Here is a 20,691-nt window from a genome sequence, read left to right on the forward strand (position 1 = left end):
TTTAGATGTGTCGACTGTCCACACTTTGAAAGCCAAGGCCCTTGTCTCAAGTGTCTGTTTGGGATTATTGTTATCTCTGATGGACCACCAGCAGAGCGGCCGATATCAACCTGCCTGACTTGACTGCTACCAGCCCCCATGTCAGATGGAACAAAGCGAGAGTGACATAATGGCTATATTTCCAAAGAGAGATCAAGGAGGCAGGACATGAAAGTCTATCGGTCTATGTGAACGTAGGTTGGCTAAGATAAATGATGCAATTCAAGAGCAATGCTACTTGCATGTCGAGCTGACTTCAGTCCAGCTCAGTCAGGGCCACACTGCTGGCTCTACGGGTAAAAGACATGTGCAGGTGTCCGTTGAAGAAAACTCAGACATCAGAATAGTACATATAAAAAAATGTGTGAATCAATGTTTGAGGACAAGGACCAAATGTTGAAAAATGTGTTGATAATTAGAATCCTGTCATCCCAGAATAATCCAAAGTTTCAATAAGCACCAAAGACAAATTCATGTATTTGAAAATTCATTATGTTATGATATTCAAACATCAATTTTACAATTTATCCCCTAGAAACGCAGCCTAATTGAAACAGCTAAAGAAATGTATCTATACTAAATGCTTCTTAAGGATGTATTAGATTCAATGACTTCAGCAGTGTAACAGTGAAATGCATCCAGATTAACAAATACAGACACTCACAATTGGTGTGTGCTACACACAAAGGATGTGGGGCTATTGCGAAACAACAGCCTGAGGGAAACTGCAAATTACGTTTGGAAAAACAATACATGAGAAGATGATCATAAGTAATGCAATGATTCGGTTCATCAGCTTTACTGTGCCATGGGATCATATTTACCATATTTAATCTGCCATACTGCGAGGACTGAGGATCAAGTAGCCTTTTTGGCAGAGTTAATAAGAGAAGGAATGCAAGTTGGAAATTTCACACAGTTGAAGGAAGACAGTGGACCTTCCTCCTATGATACAGTAGAAGGAGTAAAATTGAATGCACTTTGGAGAGAAGCGTGTCTGCCAAGATTCTAAAGCCTACGTGGAATAACATGGGTCAAGAGTGGTAATGTTTCTTTCAGAAAGGGCAGAAGAACAGTGAACCCTCCATGGCCTACAGTATTTAATCCCGAAGGTTAATCTCTGCACTTCATAAGGGAACATACACAAGCGTCAAGACTAGTGGTAATTGGTGAGGCGTTTTGAGGTTGTTGCTATATGTCCCTTGAAACCTCATGAGGGGATCTGGCTGTGAGTATAGGCAGCATGGGGTCTCTGAGGAGCTGCACCTCACGCTGAGTAACACGAAGACAGATGGGAAGACAGAGGAAGGACCCCAGCTTCTGTCAAAGAACATCTTGAATGACTGGAGAATAATTCTATGTGATGGCAGTGTGTGTTCATCCAATACTAAAATAAGCTCAAAATCCCAGACTTAACAAACAACTGACCAGGTAACAATTCTATGATTATATGAGTTTTGAAGAAAGAAAAAAATTCAATTTTCAAATTCACATTATTAACCTGGTTTTTGGTGCACATAAAATGTGATCGTCATATAAACTTGCATTTATACAGGAAATACACATCAGTTGCTATCAACGATCAACTAAATCGGTGTAAAATATCACAACTTTGTGAGACAACGTCTCACACACACTTTTGGAGCCCTTCTCCACGCTGCATTTACATAAAAAGGCATCATTCTCTCGCTTTCCACCTTGCAGGAAACAAATACCGGGTCAAGAGTAAATGAGATGATTTGGAAAAACCCCCCCTAGGAGCAAGTGTTTGCTGAATTGTTTGCTCGTGTGTAATGTTTTATGGCATGAATAACAGATACATGAATTCCCCAAGAGCCCAACAACAGAAGAATACAATACGTAATCAAACACCGGGCAGAGTAGTGCAAGTCTCGGGCATGAGTTGATACTGATAGTGTATATAAGAGTGGCTTCATACTGATTAATTCTCTGTGTTGAATATTCCTTTTGATTAAGAGAACTCCTCGCTCTCAGAAGTGGAATGGTTACTGTAAACATTGTCACCACGGTTTTATGTATGCTTAATAGTTTAGAAACCTGTTAAATCATAATTGCTTAGCTCAACCAACCTAAATATCACAGAAGATCAGAGACATAACTTTCTATTGTAAGATCAATTCATTAAAGTAGTCTGAAACTTTTGTTTGAACACTAACAAAAATGTCAAACTAAGATTTTGACAAACTGTTCAAAAATAAACATTGCTCCTGCAATGCAGCTCAACTGCCGTGTCCTTTCTGAATGCACACAGTTGCAGTTCCCCTTATTTCTTCACTATAGGTGGTCTGAAACCATATAAGAGCAATCCTTCCCTCAGTATTTTCAGTTCAAGGACAGAGGTGTTGTATAAACCTGGATATAAAACAATCTAACATGGAGGTCAAGCTATAACACGCTACAACATGCACATTTTCTCCTTCAAGTGGAGGCTTCAAGTTCAAGCTGTCAATTGTCCTCATTCATTCTCCAACATGCGTCATTCATCCTGATTAGCTGTCTACCTTGACATGACGTGTAGCCTGAGGGCAAGATAACCAGCATCTGTACAGCCACTGCAGGCAACCAAGGCAGCAGATGGTAAGAGAAAAGGGAACATACATTCCCACTTAAAATATTGCTGGAACTCCTATGGCCAACAAGTAAACACTCAAAGTTTAAAATGAAAAGCCTTTAAATTCCAGGCTGCGTATCAGGTTTGTTCAAACTCAACATAAAACTGAAATACACCATTATAATGAGAGAATAACAGCTGTCTGTGATATTATTCAAATATGCTCAAGTAGTGCGAACAACAATCAGAGGACTTTGTTGTTTGAAGATGCTAGTTTAAAAGTTTTAGCTATAGCTAGTTGCCACTTCTTGTTCTTGCAGGTGCTTCTTAACAAGTCCAGCTGTCACTTCTTGTCTTGCATTTCCTGAACTTTCCCCATCAAAGAATTTACCCAGCCAACTGGGCAGTCAATGAAATGAGCACCCGAGTGGAAAATGGAAGTAAGCTTGGAACAACATCCCAAAAATAGACTTTGCTCAGGACACACTGTTGATCTCACACCAACACACCACAGACAACCTTAAAAAAAATCTCACTGTCTTTGTTTAGTGAACCTGCAATTCAAAAATGGTGCAATACAACCTGGAGGTCAATACTCAGGAGGAGCAGCACCGCTACCATAACTCATCTCACCCAATGAACTATTTAAACTCTCGGCAGGAAGAGGCACTTCTGTGTTTGTGGACTCAACTGATTATTTATTCAGAAAAGCTGATATGTATATTTAATGAAGTTTAAAATGGATAAAGTACTGCATTTTACAGTTTCTGTAACCTTTCAAGAGTTCCAACACCAGCAGAGGGTATTACAACTTTGCATTTCCTCTGCCATACTTGCAGACCTTAGAGTCAAACACATAAGGAAATTCAAGATTTCAAATGTCAAAAAAGTCAAAGTGATACAGCTACTTTAATAGGCTTAGTGAGACGACCTGATGTCACACTCCTTACTTCATTATGGCCATCTTTAAAGGTTTTGCAACGGAACATATAGTTATTGTACTTAGTTTAAAGATGAAATAAGTAAGTATAAATGGGTTAACTATGATGATCTCGATGTTTCTTCTGTCATGACATGTTCTCAAAGTCACAGTATGACTTGAACGCGGTTGGTTTACTTGTTTCAAGAGGCTCAAGTATTTTTCAGTGATTATCTATAGCTGCGGTACTTGTGATGCCACAACGGGCTCTAAATAAATGTTCCAAATTCATTTTATATAAATATGAGCAGGTTTATCATTCAATTTAACTGTTACAGGTTTTCAGATAACAGTGAAGGTAAATATAGAATATATGAACAATATGTTTAAGTCCAATACTTTATATTTTGTTAATGTCATGGGGTTTTCTGAAAAAACAAAATCTAGTATATCACAAAACATATCCGTAAACAAACAGAAACTGTGTACACTGGAGCTGACGCAAATCATTTTCATGTAATACATTCTGCACTCTGACTTTTACTTCGCAGCACAGTCTGATTATTCCTGACAAGCCAAAAAGCTATCATTAGCAAATGCTTCCCTTCACTCAGTTCATGGAAGGAAGGCAGGGCTCACCACACCAATTCAGCCTTGACCCTATAAATGACCTTTAAATTTCACAATAGGCAGCCTACAATAGCTGCCATGCGCCGAGTGGTTTAATCTCCATAGCCCATCTGCTGCGGGTGCTGCCTGAGAGTTGAATCTGGGCGAGGAGAGGGAGTACCCAGCTTCCCTCTGAAGCTCTCGGGTGTCTATCTCACTACATCCTGTGGGACAGCTGTATGTTAATGTGCACAAGAGGCCGGGGACAGCAGCAGTCGCTGGGATTGCCAGGCAGACACAGAACAAGGGTCCCCTTCACAGTGGGTAGCCAAAGGCATGAACTTGGCAGATTATACATTCAGGAAACAAATAAGGCTCCATCACAGACAGGCACCCCAAATTAACAAAAACACTGATACACAAAAGCCTGCAGGAAGAGCCCCCCAAAAATTAAAACAAAAAAGAAGAAAAAATAAAGATATTTAAAACTGTTTAAGTGATGATGCTGAGGAGCTCTGCCTCTCTGGTTCTCATGTAGGAAATGAAACATGTTGTAAACAAAACATGCAGTAACTAGTAACTCAATTTCATCCATTCCTCCATACTTAGATTTTTTTTAAGGTGCAAAATCAGGAGTTCTTAGTTCTACTCCATCAATACAGATGTTGGCTCAAATTTCTTCCTGCATATGGAGAACTAGCAGAATGATGGTCAATGACGGATGACGTCCAACCTTACAGGTAGAAAAAACACAGTAAAACCTTGAATCTTATAGAAAAATCAAATCAATAATGCAAGGCCAGGCAAATTGCAGATCCTGACGCTATGATGACGAAGGACAAGCAGGGGTGTGGGCATGAGTGGAGGACACCACTACTGGCCCCCTCCATCTGTAAACTGTTGCCTGGCAACAGGATTCGCTCTTGCTGGCCTCCAGGCTGTAGTGTGCTGCCTCTGGCCTCATCCAGGGATAAGCTCTTGTTTGCTATTAAAGTCTACCAGTTGTGGCAATGGACGCATGAGCTGTCATTCAGTAATGCGTTTAGCAGAAATTGCTACTTAAGGTTAACATTTCACGAGAAGAAGGGCAATTTTATCTATAAACATAAAATCATAAATAAGAGCCCAGTATATACCAGTAATTATTTGCCATATGTTTTATGGTAATTTGTCACCCCACGAAAGTAACAATGCCATGAACACCAGACCACAGCTCCAACAGGCTAGAAACAATCATCTAGAGTTTCTATTTTTCATTCCAGTATTGGCTTCTCCATCTGCCTGATTCACTCAGTGTGGATGTTGCATAATTTTTATATGCAGGGGAAACATGCTTTTAGCCAGCTTCGAAATGGCTACATCATGCTGGATAAAATGCGTCTGTAGACATGCAGTATGTAAACTTAAAAGGAATACTTTGATGAACGGCAATGGGATAAAATCATCACTGGAAGAGAATGAAGGCAGCTGATGGGGAACATCCTCCTCTGAGATTACTTTGCAAGAAGAAGCCATGCTCTGCGTTTGCAGGACGTTATATTTAAGACTGTGCTGCCATCCAGGAGACACCAGTGTTGTCATCACCCTTTTAACTTGATCGGCGGAAGATAAAGTGTTCGTCTACTCAGATATGCTAATGTGAATACACCTGGAATTACAGAAAACAAATCTAATAAGCAAAAATCTATTTTTTGTGACAGAAATTGCTCTGGGCTAATGCTCTTCCTTACAGCTCACTTTATGTACAAAGTAATATTTGTTCTCTTGTTCTTTATGACAGGAAATTGAATGGCTTTCCCAAAGTGCAACAAAATTCCACGGCACATTTGAGGATGATTTTGTCTATTTCAGACACATGAAAAAAGTTCTAACAAGCTACTTAGACCATTGAGGCACCATGTTGCCATTATTGAAATCTGAACTGCTCACTGATGCACTAGTCCTTGGATTCACTTATAATCAGAGATGTACCAGGTAATTACAATGAACTTCTATGATAAGGAATACTACAATTTAATCACTATGATCTAGTCCAGCAGGTTGGAGACCGATTCTCAATTATCAGGTCAAAGTTTCAACAAAAAGAGGTTTTTTTTTTCTGAAACTATGATCTAAGCACCAGGCCATAGGGGAGGTCAGAGAAACGTACCCTGTACACTTTGTCATGTCTAGCAACGAGCAGATATTGATTTTATATGACTTGAGATGGACAAGGATATGTCATCAGCCTCTATGATGTCATGTAAAATTTGGCCAAAATTAAAGAATCTAATTAAAATCCTCCTCGTTGCATTTTTCATCGCGGGCCAGCTTAAAAGATGACCATCACACCAAGGGTATGACATTAATAATAATGTGGACATAGCAGCACACGTTTAGATGGACCCTCTTTCCTAGGTGTTCATTGTATTAGACTTGGTTGTGCACGTGCAAAATGTGTTCCTTCTCATCTCTGCACAGCTGACCAGTCGTGACCATCATGCATTTCTAATGTTGGTTATGTTATGAAAAATCAGTGTCCGTGCAGAGTTAAAGCACTGCGCAATGTATGTAATGAAGCTTTTAACAGAATTACCGTATTCTACTTTGCAAAGACAATGGTAACACATACAGTAGAATGGAACAGCATGTGTGCTTATCTTAAAAAAAGAAGGAAAAAAAAAAGGTTTTACAGCATAGTTTCACATTTTACAGTATGTTAAGAGTCCATAAATGATCCGAGGGGCTATAAAGTTCTGTCATCTCTAGGGGTAGGGAAAGTCATTTGAGTATTAAATTATGAATTTGTTTACCAAAAAAAAAGGTTAAAGCCATAATAAAGCAAGTGATGGGGCACAAAATTTTACTTAGTAGTAGATAAAGGGGAGGACAAGTGAAATGCCAGACTCATATTAAACAACTCAAAGTAAAGTCATAAGCTACAGGGTTATATTTATGATTGATTCAACCAATAGAACTAACAGAAAGTCCATTTTTAAATCCGGCTATGAGTATAAAAAAGGTCATTTCTTAGCTTACACCTTCAACTTTTCCCAGTGGTGGTGAAGGTAGCAAGTGCTGACTTCGCAGGTGCAATCCACAGCTGGCCAGGGGTATTGTGCAGGAGCACAACCTGGCCACAAGGCTCTCTGGCGGCCCCGTAGGGCCCCACTCTCCCACGCTCATCACAAATTAAAGAGGCCAGTCAGACCAAATCAGCACTTTCTCTTATCCACTCTAGCATGTGGATGTTGTAAGAAGGTGTGCAGAAGATCAGGGGAGATGAAGCATGAAGTGCACATGTGGTTAACTGTGAGCCTTAAGCAACTTCCACTGCACACAGCAGAACTTCAACGACTGTTTAAATCCAATGTGTAGGCTTTGCCTCTCAAACATATTTTATATGTAAATTTTGTGGTTGCAGAAGACTGAGCCAATATGTACTATGACTGATCTGTAATGCATGCATTTAAATAAACTTTAAATATGGAAAAAGTTCTAATAACTTCTGTAGAGAAGTTATTCTGAGAAATATATTTTTATTCATGGCCTAAAAAAGTAGAAATGCTATCAATGACATCCCTAAAATGCAGATTTGTACTCTGGGGTGATTGCAACATTTTTAAGGCTATGTCATGTACAGTATTCAGACACCTGACTATTCTGAAATCTCCTTTAATGCCCCTCATAAATGCTTGGATTGCCCTTTGACGCACACAATCACACCAACATGACCATTCAGGTGGTCCCTGCAAAATATCAGTGTCTGGTTTTTAGAGTAACTTAACTTCAAACTGACATTTAAAGCTGAAAACCAATAATTACAGGTACTTACGGGACTGCTGATGGATTTTGGTCCGAAGTACACGACTTCAATATATTGTGTGGGAACAAACATTTAAAAACCACCAACCACCTCTCTCATAAACCAACTGTCTCCCTCAACACTGCAGGCTTTGGTGAGGCATATAAGCATAACACCCTCTTATTGGCTCTGCAGTGAGCACACGCTAATCGGAGGTGGACGCTCATTTTGAAATCCATTCCGATCGATACATCATTCACAGGAGTTTACACTGTTTTCTTTGTTCGCTGTACTTCTGTGTGGAGTATCAAAAGAGCAATGCATCATATGATGAACAGGAACGGCTAGAATCGACATGTCCGCTTCGTAGAATCCAGGACTGTGTTTGAAGTTACAGAGAGGAATATTTTGTCCTTTTCTTTAGTAAATTCCGACCAAAAATAAATAAATCCGACATTAGGGTCTTCTGGCGAAGGCCCTAATAAAGAAATCTGTATTTCTTTTCCTCATTTTGCCGAAAACAAAATAAGGAGGCAAAAAGCAAACTTATTGGTAGTTCAAGAGTAGCTTTAATTTGGCTAAACTTAAAATCTGTCCCCATCTTTTTTTTCCGCTGGACTAATGGTAAACAAGTGGGAGGGGTGACAAGTAGAGTAATGAGGCCGAGCTAATTACATCAGGGCTCTGTTTAAATGAAAGGCTTTGGGTGTTACTGCCCATTTAAGTGACATGAGTGAAAAATCTGATGTAGCTACCAGCCATGGAATCCTTTTCATTGTCATCCATCACAATAACGCAACAGACAACTGACACACTGCCAGAGAAATGAAAAACAAAGCACGGACGGTCCAGCTGGTCCATGTTACAGTGTATGTGCATGTATGTTTGGACCGTGTCATTGATTTTCCATTTTGTATTACTAAATTAATCCCTGCAACATGCCCCCCTTATCCTCATCAGGGAAGAAGATATTGATTACTTTGTTATACTGCTAAGGAGGCCATGAATTGCTAATCCAAATCCACATTCTGTTGGGAAATGCATCAGGGTAAATTTTCAATTCCTTGTCATGCAAAATAAACAGAATTAGATTATTGGAGAGTACAGAGTCAGAAGTTATGACCTTGCATAATTTGTTTTCATTAATTTTTAATTCCAGTAACGGTGGGTTTTTTTTTGTTGTTGTTGTTTTTTTTACTAAGGCCCTATCTAAACATAAGAGTAAGTGACAAAACTTTGACTCTTAAAATTCTTAACATTGCCCTGAATTACTGACTTGAGATTGAATTTTGGGTTTTAACATCACTGTTTAAACTGTGTGCAAACTTTCACAAAATTAAACACATCACATAAAGTGAAAGTCATGAACAAGAAGGATGAAGAACCTTTTTTTCCCCCCCTGGTCTGATTCTTAATGCCACTCGTCTGTCTGATGTAAGAGAAGGTGATAACACTCCAACGACTGCAACATGTTTGAAGTAATGCTTTGATACACCCTTTTCAAAAGCACTACCTCTCATTTATTATCCCGCTCAGCAACAATATCATTTCCCTTCGCAATGAGATAAGGAATGAAAACTTTGACATGCTCACTCAGCCACTTGGCTGAATATAAAAATCGATATGTGAAGCTGAAATGAGATTATTTCTATGTGGGCAATAATTCTATTGAACATGCGGTGAAACGAAGTCCTTCAAGGCAAGTCTTGCTACTCCACAGCCATCATTTGAATAAGGCTACAGAACATTTTCATCCAGAGATTTGTGTTGTGGGCATTCACTCATTTTCAATCATCACCTACTTTCCTTTTCAGTTCTTTCTTTCTCAGTAGACATTTGAAGTCATGATCCCTTGCAACATTCATATGAAAACTTGACTATTTCATTGTTCCTCGCAGAGGACCATGACTCTTTCCTCTACACGGAATGTCACAGAATGTTGTTTAATGCTTACTTGAGTATTTGCATTGGGTTTTGTGTAAATGGGTCAGAAAAGAATATATTGTATGTATTTCCAATATCAAATCCAGCGATATGGACCAGTACCAAGTAGATAAATACCCATCATCAGATAAGCAAATCCCTCTGATTTACTTAATGTCCATTTCAGAAGGAAAAAACACCAGTGTATAGCAAGACGCTCCCTAAACTCAACATGGAAAGAAATAAGGGCACAGACTTAATGTTGTGGAGCAGGCTCATGACCTACTGACAGCCTCTTCTATGGTGCAATCAGCCTTCAGTGAGTCAGACATGTTAAAAATACAGAGATGTGGTTTTTGACCTACGCAGCCACTGAAAGCCCCGGGTTCACTGATGCCGCACCAGGCCCTCAATTATCCCCGCATCACTTCATGCAGTGCCCAGTTATGATACTGGAAACCACTGCAGCTGGCAAATCACAGCACCATCAAACTCTAATACACCCCAGGTTGATAGCTGAGAAGTTTTACTTCCACACACCAGTGATGAGACGGCAGGCTCACAATGAGGCAGCAATTCATGAATCAAAAAATACTCTCCCACTATTCTGAAAGATCTCAGGACTACCAATCTCAGACTGATGAGGGTTTGTCTCACGAGTCAACAGCAGCTATGTTCTTATATGAGTCTGTTGGTGTGTCAATATTATGAGATTAATTTTATTAGATATTGACATAAACGTGGAATGACATGCATTACTGTACTCAAGGCTTTTTATGCTCTTTTTAGACTATCAATAATCATATTACTGTATTTAAAAGCACACTTATTTTATCTAGTGTTTCTGAAACTGAAACTTTAACAACAGCTATTGATTGATCTTCAAACAGTGACCTTCTCAGGAGTTGTTTGCCAAGAAATTTCCCTATGTTTACCATTTCATTAAACTCAAAGATGTGCAACATTGCAAGAGCATCTTCAGACTGCTAATGTGGTATTGAGTGTTACACTCATAGTTCTTATAACAACCTGAACATTAACTGAAGCTCTTAGCCAGGAGGGTCTGCATGTGGAAAATGAGTGACCAAGAGAGTTGGTGCTTGAAAGACTGCTGATGTGTGTCCCATCTACAGGTGTGTTGCTTAGGCATACTAATTTCTGCAAAACATGGATTCGGAAAACATGCACAGAAAGAGATAAAGTAACCATTCACAGCTTAGCAAACACGAGGCATTACTCCAGACTACTGCAAGTAACAATTGGCAGCAATATGCAGGAGCATTCTCTACTATCATATTTAGCAGAGAAAATGTCTGCCACTCCCTTCTAGTTGTACATATCGAAGAAAGCCAAATGAAAAACACAAGACACCAATAGACGCGACTGTACTGCACAGACACTCCTGGCAGGGACTGAGCTTTTAACTATCCCAGTCATCATTTAACTTTGATGTCATGCTGCCCCCTAGAGGTACCACAGAGCATTTAGAGTTGTTGCAGACAACCTCTGAAGACCAGTAAGTGAGTGTTTTAAATATGTAAAGCATTTGACAAAGACTAGTGTTTGTTAGGATTGGAAATGTTTCTTACCTGTGTGTTCAGAAGGTTCCATGACAAAGGACCAAGACATAGAAGAGAAAGGAAAACATTCTGTTAGTGAGGAGCTCTTTCTAAGGGGTAACCAGCATGACCAAGTTATGGCATTACACACAGGTCCAATGAGCTGTGAAGAGCTACAAACAAACAGCATGATGCTATCTTTTTTTAAGCCCCATGATATACAAGCACTCTCTGTTTTGGGTGTACCCTATCTTCTGATGTGAGCTGGGATGGGCTCCAGCCCCCCCATGAGCCTGAACAGTGTAAGTGATTTGGGAAAAAAAACATGGGTGGAATAATGGGCCAAAATAACAAAGACTAGGTTTTTGGAAACAAACCATTCTTTTCAGTTCTGTATTTGTAATACTTTGGTCTTTGGAACTACACAAGCAGAAATTCAACACCATTATCAGGAAGCTCAATGCTTAAGAAAGTGGCATCTCAGCCTTAAGGCAAATTAAGACAATTACTTTATTTGTGGCAAGTGAGAACATTTTGTCTGCGTTATTTTACTTAGGTGACCTGACTGTTAACAGGGCCATCTGGTTAATTGAGCTTTATTTTCAATTTTGTCGCCCCATCATTTACGAAAACAAGCTAATCAAGCTGAAAAATGTATTGTGCTACATTCCCTTTAACACCAGTTCTGTTTTTATTCCCGAATCTGAGAAATCCGGTGCGCACCTTTCCTTTACCATGCTGTGCTTAACACCTTCCCTGAAAACTAACGCTCTGCCAGACTGTGGCATGTTGAAGCTTGAGCCAAGATGATGAAAACAGTGCCTTTGGGCAACAAGAACTGTTTCAAGGACTCAAGACAAGAAACAAGCAGCAAGAAATTCTGATGTTCATTTGTGTTAAATGACTGATCACAACATCGAGCCAAATCACGATGATTAGGATTTTTGTCATAATTGCCAAATAAAGCTGCAACAAGAACAGTGTTGTAGTCAAGAGGATTTGGATGGCAAAGCCTTACTCATAGATGACCACTTCTACGTATTTTTAGGAAAGACAGGTCTGCTCTTCCTTTCAGGTCCACACGTGAGCAAAATGCAATCATTCACCCTGTAAATTGAACGATTAAATAGACATGAGGAAGGAAGCAGGACTTCCAACAGCACACAGAGGGGAACACTTATAAACCCACTCAGATGTTTACATGATAAAATCAATTGACCTTTTGTGAGGACTGACAACAGCAAGGACTATCATCAGACTACAAAGGGAGGGATTCACAGCCCTGTAACGAAGGTGTTTGTTGTGTGTGTCTGATGTAATGTTGTGTAGGTGATGAAGCAATTCTCTTCTGGTTCATAGAAATAGGGGTGAGAGGTGGGGGGTGGATTTCTCTTTTTTAACAGCACAAAACAGCCGAAACGTAAAAGCGATTTCTGTGTTTGGCTTAAAAAGAACAAACCAGGGCTGAAACAGTGAGAGTAGTGATCGCGTTCAGTTGTCAGGCTGAAAATGTGAAATCTACAACTCCCACGTACATGTCAGAGGTCCACACACTGTGGAAAGAGACTGAAACCGCCCTTTATTTAAATTTTTCCACTTGACTGCTTTCTTTACTGTTTAATGTTTTTACAAGCCCTTTTTAAAAATTATTCTCCAACCCAAATATTTTAACAACCTATAAAAAGGGACAAAACTTCCACAACCGTTCAAAATATTTGAACAAAGTCAGCTTCAACAACAACAACGGCATTCCAAGTTGCTCGTCAAAGCGGTGAAGATGGACATGTGATTTTTGATTTTATTTGAATGTGATTGACAGACTCTGTCCTCTGTCAGTTTTACCTGATTTACTGCTCTGCCTTACAAACTTGATATAAAAGCCAGGAATGATTCATGTGACTTTTGAGGCTTCATAATATCAAGGGCTACTCCTCCTGATGTCCACTGGATGTAGCTGTGTTGCGTTCAGGGCACAGCCATGGCTGCGTTACATCTGTTGAGGTTCAAATGTCTTCTGATGGAATTGGAATCAGGGTGTACTTTCATTTATTCCACGGCCTTGTTTTACAAACTTTTTTGTTTGTATTTGAGATGCATATGAAATATGGGCTTGGGGCACATTTATTTTCCGAGTCGTGACAAATACATTGTGGCATTCTTTATGCAGAATTATGGAACACAGCATGCTGGTTTTATATTTCTGAAGTGAATGTTAACTTATAATTGCAAAAGGTAAACTAAAAAAAAAAAAAAAAGTAACAAGTATTCCCTCTTACCCTTCAGAGACAAGAAACAGACTTACACTATCAATTTAAACTATTAATGAACACATTAGTGTGTTCAGTGTATACTGACAAGTAACTTCCACGAATCAAAAAATATATTCTGCTCGTAAAGGCAGTAAACAAAAGTGGAAAACCTATAACAGTTCATTCAGCAGATATGTGGAAAACTGCAAGTCAAAAATCTCAGATTGCAAGTGCCTTAAAGCACAAATTTATGTGGTTTAAAAAAACCTCTCTTTTTCCTCTTCAAATGCAACATGGATATGGATCTAATAATAGAGGTTTTCTCAGTCGGCAGAAGAGAAAACAACTCTTGTTTATAAATGCTCTACAAGTGATCATTTATGTAGAAATACTGTTAAGTGCAACAGCAGCGATCAGCTATGTTGTACACCCCTGGAGCAGTCGCAGTAGAGTAACAGGAAAAAAAAGGACCGCCACAGTAAAAACCTGATAGATTTGTTTTCCATGAAGTAATTTATACTGTTACAATGGCATGTTTTTAGACAGTTTGAGCTTCAAAATCAATCATTGCACCCGTTAGACAAATACTCCATCACAGGGAACGTCTGTACTGAGACTGAAGACTCAATTTAGCGAGGAAATAAGAAGTTCATCCGGTGTGAGGTGGGAGGCTGTTGATTCTGCTGAAGAGGAGGAATCAGCTTCCCAACACAAGGTAAAATGAATGAATAAATGAATGAAAGAACAGGCAGCAGTAGAAAGGAGAGAGACCAAGGCAGGCAGAGCAAGAGGTTTTATGAACAGTGAGTCAATACTCTGCACACCAGGCAGCCACTGTTCTATGTCGAACCAGGGTGACTGAAAGGGAGCTATAATTTCCACTTTGTTAGCTTGTTAATGACACAAAGGAGAGGTTCGTCCTTGACAGAGTAGAGTATATTTCTGTATAGTGAGAAAGACACCATGTTATTCTGGTCATCCATTGATGGAGATGAAGCTGCAATAAGAGAAGTTCTCCACATAAGAAACTACAAACTTGAACACTGTTGAGGAGTACATTTGTACATTCAGCCCGTATCTATTGTGTCGATTCTGATAAGTTGATGTAAACATATGTGTTTGTTAACAGTGGAAAGGAGCATATGTGCACCTATGGGAGCTGGTCAACAAACACTCCTTAGTTGTCTGAGTCACTACTTTAGCATGAACACAATCACAATGAATACATCCACCCCCTCACAGCCAACTCAGAGCAGCACAGGCAGACTAATTTAATTGCAAAAAGAAAAAAGTAGTTTATATAGCCGTTTTGAGCCCTTTCATGGCGTGTGGGCAGATTTTACAAAGAAAATTCAGATTCAGGGAACTATGTGATTGGTTACATTCAGACTGACAATAGAACTGTGTCAAAACACAGCCTTCTTATTATTTTCAGAGAGCACTCCACAGGAGTGGCACAGCAGGAGTCAAGGAAGAGGAGGCTTGTGGGAGGTTGGGTTTTCTCCTTCAAGTTTCCAGTAGGGGTTGGGTACCGTTGAACGAGATGAGAACATAAACGAATTTCAAGAACGCCTCAGTAGTCTTCAGGAACACACACCTAGCAAAGCCAATTTCACTGCAAACCGGCTGCTCAACAAAAGTCACTCTTCTCTGTCGCTTTCAATGATTGACAGGCAGTGAGACAATAACCGATGTCACCTCAAAGTTATATGTGCATAAAATATGTGCACATACAACAAAAGGGAGTGAAAGACTATGAATAGAATAACTGTGGGAATACAAACAGCCTGACATGTACCACACATTCACCTAGTGTTGTAGAGGTCCAACCAATGTACCACTTCATCAACAAATTAAAACTTGAATTGCATAAGCAGGACTATCAGCCCCGTGTCTATAGTAGTTGTCCTGATGCAGAGACTAGTATCGGAAAAATTCTGATTTTGGCAAAAATTCCAGCATTGGAATCAGCAAGTACTTGAGTAAATGCCAATCTGAGACCACATTGCGCACTTGAAACAAGTCGTCTTCTTTTCAATCCTAAAAAGACACAAAAAGGTTGCATTTGCAACGACTATTTTAGAGCAGCAAAGAAGCAGCAGCTAGCATAAGACATCATGCTAGCTTACAATACCGGAGACCACTGCTTCACTGTAGTGCTGCTGCTGTTGCTTCACTGAAGGCGACATGTCAAGTAGTCAAGATCTTAGTTTTGAGAGGTGGTGCCAATCTTTGGGAATCAACACCTGCAATCTTATCAGGATTCATCCCAGAGGCGACAAGGCAAACTGCAGCAGAAGACACTGGAAACCACTTCCTGACAATGCAGTCAACTCCATTGAAACAGCCTTTGTAAAGGTACCATTATTCATTCCTCTGTGCTGCTGTTGCACTGCTATTAAAAAAAAATGACAGTAGCAGTTTAAAAATCTTTAATCTTTCAAAACTGTGGCAGCATAACAGTTTGCTCAAGGGAATGGAATTTATTCCAAAATTTGTGTTCTTTTTCCAGGTTAAGCATCCATGTCAAACTAGAGAATAGAAGCTGAATGGCATTAATTCTCTGAATGCATTTGTTTTTAAAATGGACAGTGAATTTACCACTTCAAAACAGGGTTAAGTAGTAAGCAGCTCTTCAAGTTTATATTAAAGTATATGAACATTCTTTATGTGCTGGTATTGGACCAGTACTCGGTATTGGCAGATACTTCAAGTTGAGGTATCGGTATCGAGGTACAATTTAACCTTAAATTCAACTCAGGATTGGAGAATACTGCTGTCATGATAATTTCCCAGGGTTGTAAAGTCCTGGCTTGCAGGATTATCAAGTGATGTGCAGAGTTTCAGGATGTGATGTACCTTCAGCCTCACAGAAATAAGACTCAATTTCCTGGATCTTATTTCATCATTGCACTTGCACCTGTAGCGATGTGCTATTTTGGAGATGAATGCAGCGTTACTGGTCACACCAGGAGGTTCACAATAGCCAAGGTCATTTAATAAACCATAGAAATAATGAATATGGATAACATGACCTAAAGCCGACATTGAGCTATTGTTCCGTACACTATGCTATGAATTTTAGATGACGAATCAGGTATCTCATTTGAGCTTTAACATTGTCACTTGGTCACTAGCAACCATAATAAGAGCTTCCGTATAATCACTCAGGAGGTATGACGTTCAAATGCAACATCTTTGTTTTTCAATCATAATGATAAATAGTCATCAACTGCATGAGATGGTGGAAAAATATTGCTCATCACAAAAACGTATTTAACACTGGCTATGGAATGAAAAATATTTTACTGTGTTTGATTTTTTTTCCTAAAAACTTATTCGCAATCACATTATTTAAATTTTAGGGATGCGAATTTGCTATTCAAATTCTAATTTTACTGAAAAACTGAATTTAAATAGCATCACTGAATGGCATCATTTGCCACTGAATGTCAGTTTGGAACTCAGTTCCAAACCGTTATTATTTCTCATGTTTCTAACTTGAAATTCAATGTGCCATTACATATGAAAAGACACATATCCTTTTGATTTCCAACCACAATTTTCTACCTCAATTTTCCATATCGTTAATCCACACAAGTGCTGCAACTTCAGTGAAACTGCAGCTACCCAGTAGGTAATAAATGGGCTACATTCACAATCCATTGTTGGATTACAGACACAGAGAAGCATGTAAGAAAGACCAACTGTAGAGGGAAATGTGGCTGCATTAATTTCAGAACTGATAACAGAGCGGGAAAAATAATTCACCAGAGCACTCCAGCAGACCACCGGAGATGTGTGGCTGAAAAGATGACAACTCTCTGGCAGCTACAACGTTCTCCATCAACACTGGTTTTAAATAGAGATATTGGCGATTTATCAGCAGGGCCCTTGTCATTACCTCATATTTGCGGAGATAAGTGGTCACACAAACCTGGAAATATGGTTCTCATTACAGGTGAATCATAATGTGAATTTTTTTTTTTTTTTAAGTAGAATGAAAGTCTTTTTTTAAAAAAGAAAAAAAGGAGAAAATGTACTTCAACAAAGTTTGCCTCGCCTTGAATTCTACAGTAATCGTAATCCTTTTGTTGCTGAGTGAGTATTTAGATTTCTGCTTCACCTCGGAACAACAGACCTCTGTCACACCCGCGAAGGTATGCACATCATACACACACACACACACACTTTTAAAACCCTTCCCTTACCGCTGTTAAATATAGAGGCACTTGATACTCCATCCGTATGTGAATTCCGAGAAGCAGCAAGCTCAAGGTTTTTTGTCTTTACAAACACTCAACACGAAGTGCAGTTTGAACAGAGTAAAGCCGTCAGTGAAACAAAGCCGCATGTTTACATTCAGGCTGATAATTCATAATTCATGCACAAATAATAGCTACATCAAGGTTGTTTACAAAGTTCAAACCTCTTCTCTGTTTTTTTTTTTCATATCAAAATATGCTAATATGGTTTGTTTAGTGAGTGATCATGCCTATACAGTCCAACTTCAATTCCCCCACCTTTTCACTGTATAGGAAAGACAAATTCACACTTTTGCTGCAGTTTGATAGTGCAGGAAGTCACGGACTGCAGCAAATATCCCCACTGCACTGCAGTGAATCAGAGGTACACATCAAAAGCAGGCAGACCACACAGTGCGAGTCAGGCAGCAGGGTTTGTTACATAGATTAGACAAACTATGCAGATGGATGCATCGGTTACAGCCAGTCATCTATACATTCACAGGCTGTCTTCACTGATGAACAGATTATAGCAGGCAGGAAATAGTGAAAGGCACAGGAGTGGCTGGTAGAAGGTCAGGGGGAAACCAGGATCACACGCACTGATTCGTATATCAAATTTCTGGAGTAAATCACAGCTTAAATCTGAGGGAGAAGCCGGTTGATAAAATATACTAAACAGTAAATGAGCAGAGTTCAAAATGTAAAAACTCTTCATTTACCAAATAGTTACAGACATCAATCATTGTGGGTAGAGAGTATCAGGCCTTTCAGTCACATACAACACGTAAAGTCATTTGATTTAAGCCTGAGTCGTTATGAAGGAAATAGTTTTTACAGTAGCTCATTTTAAAGTCTTCAGATCCATTTCCATCTATGAATTGTCAGTTTAATACAAGGTACAGTAAGTTTCATGTGTTTCACACAAAATATACAAAGAGTTTGTTTGCAAAAAGAAACAGCCATTCTTAAAACAGTTTAAATAATAAAATTATGAAAAGTACATTTGAAATCAAATTCTTAAATGATATACTAATTGTTTTTTTTTTTGTATTCATCCTTAACCACTGCCATAAACATAAACTAATATGCCCAGAGCTGGAGGCATGGCTTCAAAATCACACAGATGTGGTGCATCATGTAACATCAGACCAGGCAGATGTCGCATGATGTTCCAAGGTGTAGTGACTAAATGTACGTGCACCAGTCTTTTAGTGTCGCGCGCCGCACAGACATGCTATACATTCAACTGAGGGATCAAGATGAAAAACTATGTTTGACTGAAGGGGGACATGTTCTATCATACAATCAACAAATGAGCATCCAATTCAGCCCCAACAACAGCTAAAAAGCAAGCAAACCAGCGGATGACCCAATGTAGCATACAAAAGATTTAAAATGTGACAACTAGAACTTTTACACACCCGCAGAATAAAACATATGTTAGAAAAGAGCACAGGCCGTGTGTAGCAGAGAAAATAAACTCCAGCACACAGTCTTCTCCACTTAGAGCTACAAAAGATTTACTGCGGACAATATTACAGTCCAAAGACCTTTATCGGGTTACAGGAAATCAGCTGATTCCCAATAAATCTTTTGTAGGCAGGATGCCGTGATTATCTCTACTAAAATGGCAATAAGTATTTTGATCAAATAATTTTGAGTAATTTCCTTAAATTTCCAAATTTTTGCTGGTTTTTGCTTCTCAAATGTGAAGATTTGTCATTTTCCTTCACTTACATGAAATAAACACAGTGTGAGGTTTGTACTTATGACAAAATTAGTCATCTTACCATTTTCTGACTTTTTCCAAGAAATACTTGTTGGAAAAATGGTGCTCTCCTCTGCAACACCACTGGCCTTGAGTGGTGCGTGGACCCTTCCTATAGATAATCAACCTGCTTTGGCGTATTTATTGCTTATAACCAAAATAAAAACCTACTACACTTTATGATGTAGCCACAGCTGGGTGGTAGCAAATAAGCATCAGCAAACCGACAGAGTTAAAAGAAAATTAATGTGTCTACCAATATAAAATTTGCAGTTTCCATTTTGGGTTGTCTTGGCTCCCGTCTAACAGTTTGTAAATGTCAATGCCGTCGAGCAGCCCTGTGGCAGGTGGGAGCACATCTCTTTCAAGAACGCTGTGTATATAAAGCACCATAAAAGTATAACACTGTCACCCCCAACGTGAACTTGAGCGATATTTAGATCAGGCTTTTCAAGTGCAATGTCAAAATGCAAAGACAGCTGACTCATTAATGGTCATTTGACATTGCCAGCTACGGGAAAGCTACACAGCATAAGCAGCATATGATGCACAAGTTATAAATTAGCACCATCTGAAGCACTAAATCTTCAAACATGCATCCAATTTGAGCTAAACAAATGAATTAGAATGGTTCAAAATGAAGCAAAGTGGCAGTTGCAATTACATAGACTTTTGGCTGCCGTTGGTTCAAGAGTTCATTTGAAACGGGGGTAAATAGACCTGCTTGGCTGATCTGGGCACTGGCTAGCTAACTAACTGGATCTGTATGGTCTGGAATGGGTCTGCTTCTCAGAATAGCCAATGGCAGATGCCTTCCTCCCCTTTCTCTATTTGGAGCCCAAGGGCGATAGAATCCAACCTGCTGCAGTGCACTGTGGTGTGGTCCCCACTTCAGGACAAGGGAGTATGGGGTTCAATGTTGGGAAGACAAAATAAACTGTCTTTCAATCATCCGCTCATGCTAGCAGTCAGTACGCACGTAACTAATGGTCACATGCATCTTTATCTGATACTTGAACTAA

General features: G+C 39.3%; 1 protein-coding gene and 1 long non-coding RNA gene across 5 annotated transcripts in view; both read right to left on the reverse strand.

Moving 5' to 3' along the window:
- The window catches only part of fbxw7 (F-box and WD repeat domain containing 7), a 106,558-nt gene that overhangs the window by 34,164 nt on the left and 51,703 nt on the right, over nucleotides 1–20,691 (reverse strand). The window lies entirely within an intron of this gene.
- LOC147257704 (uncharacterized) lies at nucleotides 10,766–12,657 on the reverse strand. Its single transcript, XR_015117488.1, has 3 exons — nucleotides 12,625–12,657; nucleotides 12,424–12,512; nucleotides 10,766–11,004 (listed from the first exon to the last, which is right to left on the reverse strand). It is a non-coding gene; the product is annotated as an uncharacterized LOC147257704 (long non-coding RNA).

The sequence above is a fragment of the Aulostomus chinensis genome, chromosome 8 (genome assembly GCF_037954235.1).
Source record: "Aulostomus chinensis isolate RoL2024-O1b breed Wild chromosome 8, RoL_Achi_v1.0, whole genome shotgun sequence".
Lineage (NCBI taxonomy): Eukaryota > Metazoa > Chordata > Actinopteri > Syngnathiformes > Aulostomidae > Aulostomus > Aulostomus chinensis.